Genomic DNA, 12,351 nt, shown 5'->3' on the forward strand with positions numbered 1-12,351 from the left:
TAAGTGAATCACTGCAGTTGTTAAATTAGTAACATCGTGGTTAGGTGAATCTGGCTGCCTCGTTGACCTTGCTTGTAAATAGGTCGCAAAAGAGGATCATATCACCCCAAGACATTGCAACGGTCATAAATATGAACCAGCTGTCAAGCATCTGAATGTAAATCACATGACCATGGGGATGCTGCAATGGTCCTAAGTATGAAAAATAGTCATAAGCCATTTTTTTTCAATGCTGTTGTAACTTCGAACAGTCATTAAGTTGAGGACTACCTGTATAGAAAGACAATTAAGTATACAAAGTGTAATACATAAAACACACAATTGATTTTCCCAGCATGCTTCTTTTAGTGATACATTATAGGAAGTCTTTTTAATCAATTTAGAGTAAGTAAGAAACTTGTTTAAATATTCTGAAGGTACAGATTCATGTAAACTTAATTAGAATACAGGGGCTTTTAATCTGTGATCTTATCCTACTAGCACTCCTTGAAACTGTTGACTATTCTTATTGTCCTGATGGGGATAACTGACACTACAATGCATTACTTCCAAAATATCAAGGGTGACTTCATAGATAGAAAGATGGGACTTAAGCAATTCTAAACCCCCTCCGCCAATTTATATGAAGGTGAAAGAATGTCCTTTTTACACTTCTACTTTGGCTTTTATGGCAGCCTTCCTGCAGCTAGTTCTTCTATGGAAATTTTTTACCATTCTCAATTGTACTCTTAACATCTCTGGATGATCCCAGAGAAAAATCATTGTATGGTATTTGCCTAGAAAAGTAGCTCAGTGTTCACTGGTAAGGGCTAACTAGATTTTGAGACCAGACATGAGTGCTAAGGATTAGCAAACATTCCCATTTATTGTTTTATGCCCATATTATGCTCATATATGGTGCTATGGCACATTTTGCTTTAGTTACAATTTGTCAAACAAGCAAAAATGACTGGGATGTAAAACATTAAGTCATAAAGCACTGTGTATAAAGCCCCATGCCTCACTTCACACAACATAAGGCTTGGGTGTAATCTTGGAACCAAATCAAAATCATTCCTCCTTTAAGAAAGAGTTTGTTCTCAGAAAAGAAAAATGCATTAAGTATGCCGGACCGTCCTACTCTTTCTTGTCAGTTACTTTTGTCTTCAAGTTACAATGATCTGTAATGCTACAAATATGTTTAAACAGTTTAAACTATATAAAGGAAAAGTACGTAAATTTATTTTTCTTTGGTCATAGAGGCAAGTCCTATTTCACTATAGAAAGCAATCATCATAGAGAAGTTATACATCCACTTCATCAGAAATGTTTAAATGTTTACATTCCAAACAGCCTATAAAATAAAACACAGTTTAACAAACCCAGAATCAAGCATTATTACTGAGATACTAATATTAGTTTACCAAAGGCAGATCCCCAAGTATGTTATTTGCATTACTTAATGGTAAAATTAACAATCTGAGAAACCATTCTCGGGTTACCTTGAAGTTCTCAAGTTAAAAAGGAAGACAGGCAGGCAGAGGAAGGGGAAGAGGAAATGGAAGGGAAGGAAGATATCGATGGCTTACTAATGATCTTTCACCCTTGGTGGATCAAGTGAAAAGTTGTTGATAGGCAGAAATAAGAGCTTGAATAATAAATCAATAAAACCTGATGATTTTGGATTTAGATATCCCAAAGGATAGAACCAATGTTCCCTACACTTTTTATAGTTCCCTTTCTTAGTCCACTCCTACAATACATATGAAATTAATGTTCTCTATGCCCTTCATAGGAGACAATTTACTTTGCCCCAAACTGGGGTCTTTCCTATTAGGACAAGAACTGGTGGATGCATAAGTCTTTCATATGAATGTTGTATTTGTTTTTATTAATTAATTAAATATTTATGTTTTTGTTTAGACATGGAGGTAGAATCTATTTCACATGTGCTAATATAATGACCATTGTACCAATGGTGATGAAACAATATTTATAATTGTTAACAAGTATAATTGCCATTGTGATTGGAAGGTCATTATCATTCTTTTAGATGACCATTCTTCAGAAGCAGATTTTTATCAATAGTTATAGTTGCTAGTAGCCACATTATTTCTCTCTCATGCTACTAATCATTACCTGTTAATTGCAATTTACAGACTCTTGCAATTAAAAAAGCATCCTTTACTATATTTATTGTGTTGTTGGTTTTCACACAGAAAGCTATCTATTATGGCACATAATCAATCAATCAGTCAATGAATCAATCAATCAATTAACTGCTGATTACTTTCTTGTATTTGGTTTTGGACAGTAAATAAACTTTGATGAAAGAGGAAACTGTCCTATTGCAAAAACAGGAAACTTACCAAATAGCAATTATCTGGGTAGATAAAAATTGTTCTTTTGGTGAACTGGGAAGCTTCTTTCTGTAAAAGATTATTACAGTGTCATTTACACAAACTTCACAGATTGAATGAAATATGACTAACTCAGACAAGGGTCAATTAAATGTTTCTTTCTCACTCTAGGGAACAGGAAAGTCTAAGATAAAAGTGCAAGTAGTCCTCATGTAGCGATTTTTTATGAAATTATGAAAAAATAACTTTATGACCAATTCTTACATTTACAATTGAATTGTGAAGTCCTTGTGGCTGAGTTTGGTTGTTTGTTTGGTAATAGCTGCTAGTAAGTATGAGATTTACTCCCTTGCCTTACTATTGTTGGTATTTTCTCTTTTGGTAGTTTCTTGATTTCTGTCCATTGGTGAGGAACAGTGAAGGAAACTATTCAGAAGTAACTCCATGTGTCTGTCTTGGTTCTTGTGGTCTGAGATCAATCTCACCAACTAAAGCAACTATTTGCATCACTACAGGTAAAATCTGAGAATTGCTAGGGAGGATCCTTCTTAGGTCTCTTTCTCCTGGTCAAATTATCTAACTATCTTTGCTGTCTCTTTGCTCTCTGGAATGCAGATTCTTCCCCTTGGGGATCCAGATTACCACTACCATAATATGGTTTGGAGTATTTCCTAACAAATTAAGATTTTATAATGACAGCCATCTATGTTAATAGTAAGAGAAATAGATATAAAAATGAACTACTATTGTCCCAATCCAAGACTGGGACTATAGCCAGCACTGTTTCAGCCCAAAATGAACACACTAAGGTGCAAGATTGCATGCATAGCTTTATTCTGTTCAGAGAAAAGACACAGGGAGATTCTCCCTTAAAGCCCAGTAAAAACACAGTTTTTACATTCTTTACATTTTAAATGTTTCTTCATCACTACGTGAAACAAAAAAAAACTGTTGAGTTTGCAAAGCAATCAAAGAAATGATTGGCACATAAACTGAAAAAAGAAATGTATATTGAAACTATAAGAGGGAAATATTGCAGTATTGGATAATGTGGCTTTAAACAAAGTGTTTCATCACTCCAATGTTTATGAAAGACAAAACAATTCTCTGGAAAAAATAGATGTGTATGTAAAGAAACAAAATTTACCAAAGATTGCAGAGGAACAGAAATATATTATGAATGGACCTGTAACGATGTGTAATTTGTGAAGCTATAAAAAAGATTAAAACAAGAGCTATGCCTAGAGCAGCTGGGTTCCCAGGTTCTTATTATAAATGTTTTGAGGATGACTTTTACAACCTTAAAAATATGATTGTATTTCACAGGGAGGAAAGATGGCACAAAACTGGAAAGAGGCCAATGTAGCATTAGTATCTAAAGAGGGACAAGATCTGACTTTCACAAGAAACTGTAGGCTGACATCATTATTCAATAACGTAATGACTACAATGATTCTGGACTGAAAATAATTTTGCAAGAATTTATTCGTGTGGATCAATGTGGCTTTTTAACTAAAAGGCATTTAAAGGACAATGTTAGAAATGTGTTGGACATTTTAGAATACTTGGAGAAACATAATTTAAAAACAAGTCACACTGATGGACACGGAGAAGCTTTTGAGAATTTGAACAGGCCTTTTTGCTCTAAGTTTTGAAAGATATGAATTTGGAGAGAGAACTTTATAAAAGATACTTCACAGAAAGCCCAAATAATGCAGATCTAACAAAGCCTTGTGAGATACAAAAGGGAACAAGACAGAGATGCCCATTGTCTCCTCTCTTGTTTATTTTTGTCTTTAAAATATTGGTTAAAGATGTAGTAGAAAGTGAGAGGATTTGGGAGTTAAGATTAAAAAAGAACGTATACGTTAAGGGCTTTTGCAGATGACTGCATGTTGTTTTTGGAAGATCTTTAAAAGGGAATTGAAACACTAATGGAAAACAAAAAGACTTTGTTATATTAGCGGTAAATTTATAAGTACAATTATGAATTTGCCGCTTTCCATTTTTCTTTTACTTTTTTTCTTTAATTTATTCTCTCTCTTTTTTTCTTTTTTTCTTTTTGCCTTACTGATGGAAGCTATTGTGCAATGGCTGCTGGTTCAAAAAAGGGCTGGTACAGACATAATAGCTATAAACCATTGGTTTACCAAAATGTATCTGAGGCCTCTTTTAACATACAACCCACAAGGCACTCCATATTATCTCTGTTTGCTTTACCTTGTTTCCAGATAAATGGGCAGAATTCCAAATACAATGCTGGGCTGCAATTGCCCATAATTTTTATTTTTCAGTTTACATAAGCCAGAAATAGTCTTGGAAATGAAAATGAAACTGGCAGTTTACTTTACCACTATAGCGAATTCTGATTTTTTATTAATTTATAAAGCTAAAATCTCAGATGGGTAGAGAGTCCATCAGATGCCAAGTCTTGGTGATCACTGGCAATCCTGGATTCTATGATGACAACAATATCCAAAGAACCATAGAAACCAATACAATCTTTTTAAAAAGCTAGAAAAATAATATGTTATGTGGCACAAATTAAGCCCTAAAATAGTGGTGTCCAACTTGGCAACTTTAAGACCTATGGACTTCAACCCCCAGAATTCCCCAGCCAGCATGGGAATAGAAGTCCACAAGCCTTAAAGTTCCCAAGATTGAACACCCCTATCTTAAAACAGCTCTTTGTTTACTGGCCACTATGTGTGGAGAAGAGTACTTGAATTATATATATTCCAATTTTATGGAATATATCAAAATTACTCTATCTGCAATGGAAAAATCCCAACAACCACCAGAGAGCAGCCAGTATTTTTACTGTCCTTCAGGATTTATTTATTTTCTTTCTGGAAGTTTTAAATACAGAAAAGCTTAGGGAATGAGTAAGAAGATTCAAGAGAGAGATCTTTTGAGAGAAGGAAGAAAAATTAGCTATTTTGTTCTATATAATTTAGGAAACAATATTATATATTTTCTCAGTCAGCTGAGACTACAATATCCCAAATTCTCAGAATTGTAGCCCAAATCCATGCACACATGATGGCTAGAGCACACTGATCATGGCTTATCTTACATGTTCCCAGTTCTCATTTTTTCCTGCCATTTCCCCTAGTTTAGTTCTAACTTTTTTAAAATAAGAGGTTAATGTGAACTGTTTTCTAAGCAAGCAAGAACCTCAAATTATGCTTGATCTCAGGAAGATCCTATAAACAGTAAATGTTACCCTATCCCATTGCTAAACTGAAGCTGTAGTTATACGTATGGGTTTATTATCTGAAGTATTAAACATATTAAATGACTAAGGATAATAACCAAAAAAGGCAAAAACAAAGCATTATCTGTATTTGTGGCACAGCTCTTAAGGTCGACTTATTAAATTATTGTAAGAAAAAACAAACCAAATTGAAAAATGACTGGAAAGATAATTTGATTTCCCCACTGCCAAGATCAACATGACAATCTATGCAGTTCCCCATTTTATAACCTTAAATTGTACAATTATATTGAATGGCATAAGGTACAGTTACTGAGAAAACAACTGAGACATACTAATTGCGAAAGAAAGTTATGCAACAACTTGTTTATAAGATTTTCCTTCTGGATTCATCACTTTTTGTTCTTTCTTTTATGTCATTATCAAATCATTGATTTCCCATGTTCTTTTCATGTTCTTTCTGTGCCTTATAATACCATAAGAAATTCAAGATATAAAAAAGACACAGAACAACTTATGTAACTTCTGTATCTAGGCAACCTTAGAACTTCTTTCTCTAAAGAAGTGTGGACTACCCAGAGGCAAGGACATAGTTGGAAGTCCACACCTATATGCCAGCAATTGGCCCATCCGCTTCCATATTCTTTCTTCTAGTGCCCAGAAATCCTGTCCAGCCTGATATTCATTCCAGGAGGATATAGGTAGTTCTCAACTTACAACAGTCTGTTTAGTTACCGTTCAAAGTTACAACAGCACTAAAAAATATGACTTAATGAACCTTTTTAATAGTTACAACTTTTGCAGCATCCCCAGGATCACATGATCAAAATTCAGATGCTTGGCAACTGATTCATATTTATGACCGTTGCTATGCCCCAAAGTCAATGGGGAAGTCAGATTAACTTAATAACCAAGTTACTAACTTATCAACTGCAGTGACTCACTTAATATGAGAAGAAAAGTCATAAAATGGGGTTAGATTAATTTAAAAATATCTTACTTAACAACAGAAATTTTGGGCTGACTTGTAGTCATAAATTGTACTTACAAGCTAAACCATTTCTGGATATTGGCAACTAAACGGCAAAAGAATCAGACTTTTTCTGATGACTGAAAAATCTATGGTGCTTCTGTCTGAAGAATTATGGAAACCCATAACAGAGGCTTAAATTCAGTTAGGGTAATATTGCGTTTTGTATTTTGAGTTTTTCTTCTGTGAGTCACCATAACTGTGTTGGGCAGCCATATAAATTTTCTAAACAACTAAATAGTCTGTTCTAGAAGCATTTGATTTTACTTTCAAGTGTTCTTCATTGAGGCACTGATCTTTATAAATAAAAATATACACAATTTCTAAGTACAAGCAGTTTGGAAACATACCTACCTAAAGAAAAATGTTCTACCATGCTTAGTTTATAGCCTTCTATCTCTCCTTGTAAAAGATTAGACTTCAGTTTTGTATTGGGATAATGGACAACAGCTATGTGCTCTTTATTTCCTATGTGCTTCCTCCACCAGTGGTTTTTAACACAGTCTATTCTCTCCTGATGGGAGAAAAGCATTTATTTATTTTTAGCAATATGTAGACAGGGATAGGAATTTGCATCTCTGAGATGAGATGGTTTTGTGATAGCAACAGCAGATATAGTTGGTCCACTGTGGATTTTTTCAATAGATTGGCCAAACTGAGTTAATGCTATTAATGGTAATGATGGTTGAAAGAAGTACTTGCCCTTCCAAAACCTAATACTTCTAGGTACTGTACTTTCAACTACATCTTCCCAAGAATAGTCACTAGGACTAGGAATTCTAAGAATTAATCTAACATACTTTAGGAAGGCACCAAGATGATGGAAATCTGTGGATGGAATAGCAAAATCACTAACAGTTGAGAATTTTCATACTCCTGACAAAACTATAACTAGCTATAAGGTGGTGGACTTGCAAGCTGAGAAGGAACATATTCATAGACACTACTACAATAAATCAATTTGAAAATTGCATATTTTAACATGTTGGAATTATCACAATTATTTGTACAACTTGGAAATAATAATATGTCCTTTTTTCCCTTTCAAATGCCACAAACTATAAGCAAATGCATGTAAATATGCATGTTATGAAATCAATCTAACATTAAATTAATATCAAATGTCTTGTTCTTTTTCCATCGTGCAATCAGTACAAAAAAATAACAAAATATTTGTTAAATAACAAAAGAGGCAAAGTGGCAAGAACTGTTTTCCTCTCATAAATAGCCAAGAAACATTTACCTGATTTCTTTCCCAACTCTGAGCCCAAAGGAAATTGGCTGGAACCAATTAGTCACAGAGTTGCAAGGCTCTTTTCTATTTTCTGTGTCTTGCAGAACTGGACATTTTCCTCTCCTAGATAATCTGGATTCCTACTTGAAACAGAAGGTTGAACTTTGGTGACACAGAAAGCTCCTTCCAACTCTGCCAAGTCCTCTTTCCATACCACTTGATATTGCCTGGAACCCTTAATATTTTTGGGAAGGCAGACTTGGATTGCTTTCCACACAATCAATGCAAGATATGGTACAGCTACAGGCAGCAATGGAATAGGAAATAGGTTAAGTTGTTTAGGGAGATCACTTCTGAACAAAGCTACTTTTCCAATCTACTCCGTTCTTTTCTAGTGCCCAGTAGATGAGATGTACAAATACTATAAGGCCTAAGAAGATGTAGCTCTTTCCTTTAGGTTAGGATCAGTAAATTTTTGAAATGGCAGACACCTTTTTGCAATTTCTCACAGTAACTTTTGAAATGGCAGACACCCTTTTGCAATTTCTCACAGCATAAGAAATGCCAGTAATAATTTTTTGTTGTTGTTTTAAATGAAAAGCACAAAGGCAAAATCTAACTAAATATTATGTGATAACTCATAAAACTTGTAAAAACTGGAAATTTGAGTTATTTAAATTTTTAGGAAAAAATATTTTGTAAGTCAAAGGGCACCATCTAGTGGAATTGTGGATACCCAGGCATTATATTAAGAACCCCTCCATGGTATTTTTTTCTTCTGATCTTCCATTCATCTAACTTATTATTTGCAGCCTGTTTTCAAAATACAATGGGTTCATAGATGACACCTGAATTAAGGACATAACCCACCATTTTAATGAAAGGAAGTGATTTCTTTCTATATATTTTAAAATTTTTGTCTTCTCCTGCCACAGATACTTTATATCTGGGAAAACTGTATTGGTGAAACATAAATACAACAATGGCTTGGTGTATCTGGTAAGCAATCTTTTCACTGCTTAGATTTAGCCAATTAAGCTCATACTGTTATTTGCTTCATAATAAGCATACTGACTAATCCACAATTTCTGTAACACTGCTCATTATAGCAAAAGCCTGCTGCTATTGAGTCTTCAAGATCAAGTGATCAACAGAATCTCTGAAGACTAAAGAACAAGTTTATAATCCATTAAGCAACAGTACTAATATGAATTGCTACATTCATATTATCTACACGTATGCTGTTTTATTAAAAATGCCTCAAGTATTATATAAAACTTCATAAGACCAAGTAACACCAATACCTTTTTTAGAAGTCATCTCATTAGTGCCAGATTCTGCACAACAACTTGTTCCAAATTAATCAATACTCTAAAGAATGCTATGTTACATGCCTAATTATGCTAAAGGTCAATTAAAATCACTAAACAAATAACTAAACTTGCCAAACCTCCTGAAACTCAGATCTTACAGCTCCATCCAATGGACAAAGGGTAAAGCCAAGTTAATCAGGAAAGGAAATAGCGGGATGGAATATCAAGCACCCAAAAAAGCATTAAACAACCCCGCGTAGTTCTCGGGGAATCTGGTTTCAGCCAACAAACAGTTCTCAAACGCTTTAGAAATAATACATCATTGGAAAGCAAAGTGAAGAGCAGAACAAAGATGCTCAATGACGCTCCTTGCCAAGGAAGACAATAACTTGATTAAAGATAGCTAGCTGCAACCTGATTTAAGAGGCAACCCTGAAGTGGTAAAATTCATTTTTTTTTACTACTGGCACTGTGGGCGTAGCTTGGTGGGTGTGTCAGGGGAAGGATACTGCAAAATCTTCATTCCCTCCCAACTCCTGGAGGAAGGATATTGCAAAATCTCCATTTCCACCCCACTCTGGGGCCAGCTGGTTCTCTGAACTACTCAAAATTTCCGCTACCGGTTCTACAGAACCTGCTGAATTTCACCCCTGACCCTGACCTATGTTACTTTGTTGGAAACAACCATGTGATTTCCTCCTTTGACTTGTCATTCTTGTCAATCTTGTTTGTAAAATTATGACCTTGGATGACAGCCCTGACTTGACTTTCTGAACTTTTGATTAGATTTTGACTACTCTTCTGAATGCATTTGTTGAAAGCAACACCCTCTCTGGCATGCTTTCTTGTTCAAAGACTCTGTTTTGGTTTACATTCCTTTGTTTGTCTGTCTCTATCAATCCAGCCGGTTCCACCACAAAACCGCGGTAGACTAAAGCGCGCTCGACGAAAGCGCGTACGTGACGTCATCACAGCGCGATGAAAACAGCACGCTGTGAGCGGTAAACTTAAAATTAACATGAAAACCTTACCCTAATCCCCCCAAACCTAACCCTAAACCTAACCCTTAACCTAACCCTAAACCTAACCCTTAACCTAACCCTAAACCTAACGCTAACCCTTAACCTAACCCTAAACCTAACCCTAACGCTTAACGTAACCCTAAACCTAACCCTAACCCTTAACCTAACCCTAACCCTAACCCTAACCCTTACCTTTACATGAATCGGCTTGCTTTAAAAGCGCTTTTTAAAGCACCCTTTTTTCTCCGCGGTCGTATTTGTCGCACTGCTGATGACGTCACGTACGTGCTTTAATCGGGCGCGCTTTAGTGGACCGCGGTTTTGACGGGTCACGATCCAGCCTTGAGTGAATTGCTGTTCTTGTGAAGTAGGATTTGAAAGCCCTACATCTTCAAAGATCATCTTAGGTAGGGAAGGTTTTCTTGTTCTCCTCTTTGCCCCTGCCCTGCGAACCTGTGGGTTATATTTAAAAGGAGGATGTTTTTGGCTGCACATGATTATGTGGCCCTTTTTTTTGTGATTTTATGATGACCAGAACTCTGCTGCCCTGCTGTATGCAGCTCAAGAAATAGCATAATCTGCTCTTGCTTGGAGTTCTTCTAGGCTTTAATCTAGTAAAAGCTTGTTCCTTTCGGCTAAACCAGCAGATCACCAAATTAAGTTTATTTTGTTGTTGTTACTATTATAAATTAAAGGACATAAAATGGCCATTCTGGGACTTCAACTATGAAAATTGTTCTGTATTTGTGCTTTTTTTTTAATGATCACCAACTGCATTTTTTTCTACTGCTATTAGTGACAAAAATCATTCATACAAATTCATTACCATCAATGTTTATATACTACTCTATTATTAAAACAGTAGCTAAAGTGAGAATCCAGCTTTCCAGAATCATTTATTGAACTGCCTATTAATTTCCAAGGGATTGAACTCAGGGCAAGAATACAATGAGGGGGATCCAAACTCATATTGAATAACTTCAAAAAATGAACCCTACAGGATAACCAGCCCAATTTAATGCTGCAGTGGGGGGAAAAAACAGCTCACATCGATCCTAATCCTCTGAAACCCCCTGTGGCTTGTTTTGTCCAGATTAGGATGTTAGGTTGTTCTGTATCCATGAGAACAGAGTCCTGGGTAGTCTATTGTGACTTCAGACAGATCAGAATGACTTTTTGCTGGATCCACATCAAGATGAATTGATTGAATTGGTACATTAGATGATCTGTCCAGATGACTCTCTATCCTCGCCCTTCTCGGACAATGACAGGAGGCGTCCGTCAATTTTATACAACAGGAATGATTGATGGAGTTTCAAATTGCCTGTCAAACATAACATCAGGTAAAGAGGTAGTCATGAAAGTTTAGAAAACATAAACAGGCCTGACCACTTGGTGCAGTGTATTCGTAGGCAAAAATACTTAGTGTCCCTAAACCCTTGGGAAATGACAGGGAAAGCAGTAGAAGAAATAGATACAATCTTAATTAATATGAAATGTGAAGGTGGATCAGTCAGGTTGATTGTTAATAACAAATGTGTGTTGAAAGAGGGAAATGGATCACCTTTTTAGAATGGAATGGTAAAGGAGTCATAAAATATAATTACAGTAGTGGTCTCTCTCTCTCTCTCTCTCTCTCTCTCTCTCTCTCTCTCTCTCTCTCTCTCTCTCTCTCTCCCTCTCCCTCCCTCCCTCCCTCCCTCCCTCCCTCCCTCCCTCCCTCTCTCTCTCATGCACGCAACACGTTAGGTGGAAATGTTAATATCTCAGGGATTGCCACAAAGAAGAGGGAGTCAGTCTGTTCTCCAAAGCACCTAAGGGAAGGACAAGAAACAATGAGTGGAAACTAATCAAGGAGAGAAGCAACCTAGAACTAAGGAGAAATTTCCTGACAGTTAGAACAATTAATCAGTAGAACAACTTGCCTCCAGAAGTTGTGAATGCCCCAACACTAGAAGTCTTTAAGAAGATGTTGGATAGCCATTTGTTTGAAACAGTATAGGGTTTCCTGCCTGGGCAGGGGGTTGGACTAGAAGATCTCCAAGGTCCCTTCCAACTATTCTATTTCTATTTTATATGTCTCCTGGGCTCTTCCATACATATTAGCCACGAGTGCGTCCAAAAATGATCTTAATTTGTTGTAATTTCACATTCCTCAGTATGATATTTGCTGTGTATTACCTGAGGTCTATACGA

At 35.9% G+C, this 12,351-nt stretch overlaps 1 protein-coding gene across 5 annotated transcripts in view; it reads right to left on the reverse strand.

Moving 5' to 3' along the window:
- PLCB4 (phospholipase C beta 4) overlaps positions 1-12,351 on the reverse strand; it is a 164,911-nt gene that overhangs the window by 93,776 nt on the left and 58,784 nt on the right. For 3 of the 5 annotated variants that reach the window (XM_087716868.1, XM_087716871.1, XM_087716867.1), the window contains exon 3: positions 2,349-2,408. The exons of the other annotated variants lie outside the window; for them this stretch is intronic. The gene's annotated coding sequence lies outside the window, so the exon portion shown is untranslated. The remainder of the gene's footprint in view (positions 1-2,348; positions 2,409-12,351) is intronic. 5 annotated transcript variants of the gene reach the window in all.

Source organism: Thamnophis sirtalis, unplaced genomic scaffold, assembly GCF_051295495.1.
Source record: "Thamnophis sirtalis isolate CommonGarterSnake01/CBP01778 unplaced genomic scaffold, rThaSir2_p1.2 scaffold_5, whole genome shotgun sequence".
In the NCBI taxonomy this organism is placed as follows: domain Eukaryota; kingdom Metazoa; phylum Chordata; class Lepidosauria; order Squamata; family Natricidae; genus Thamnophis; species Thamnophis sirtalis.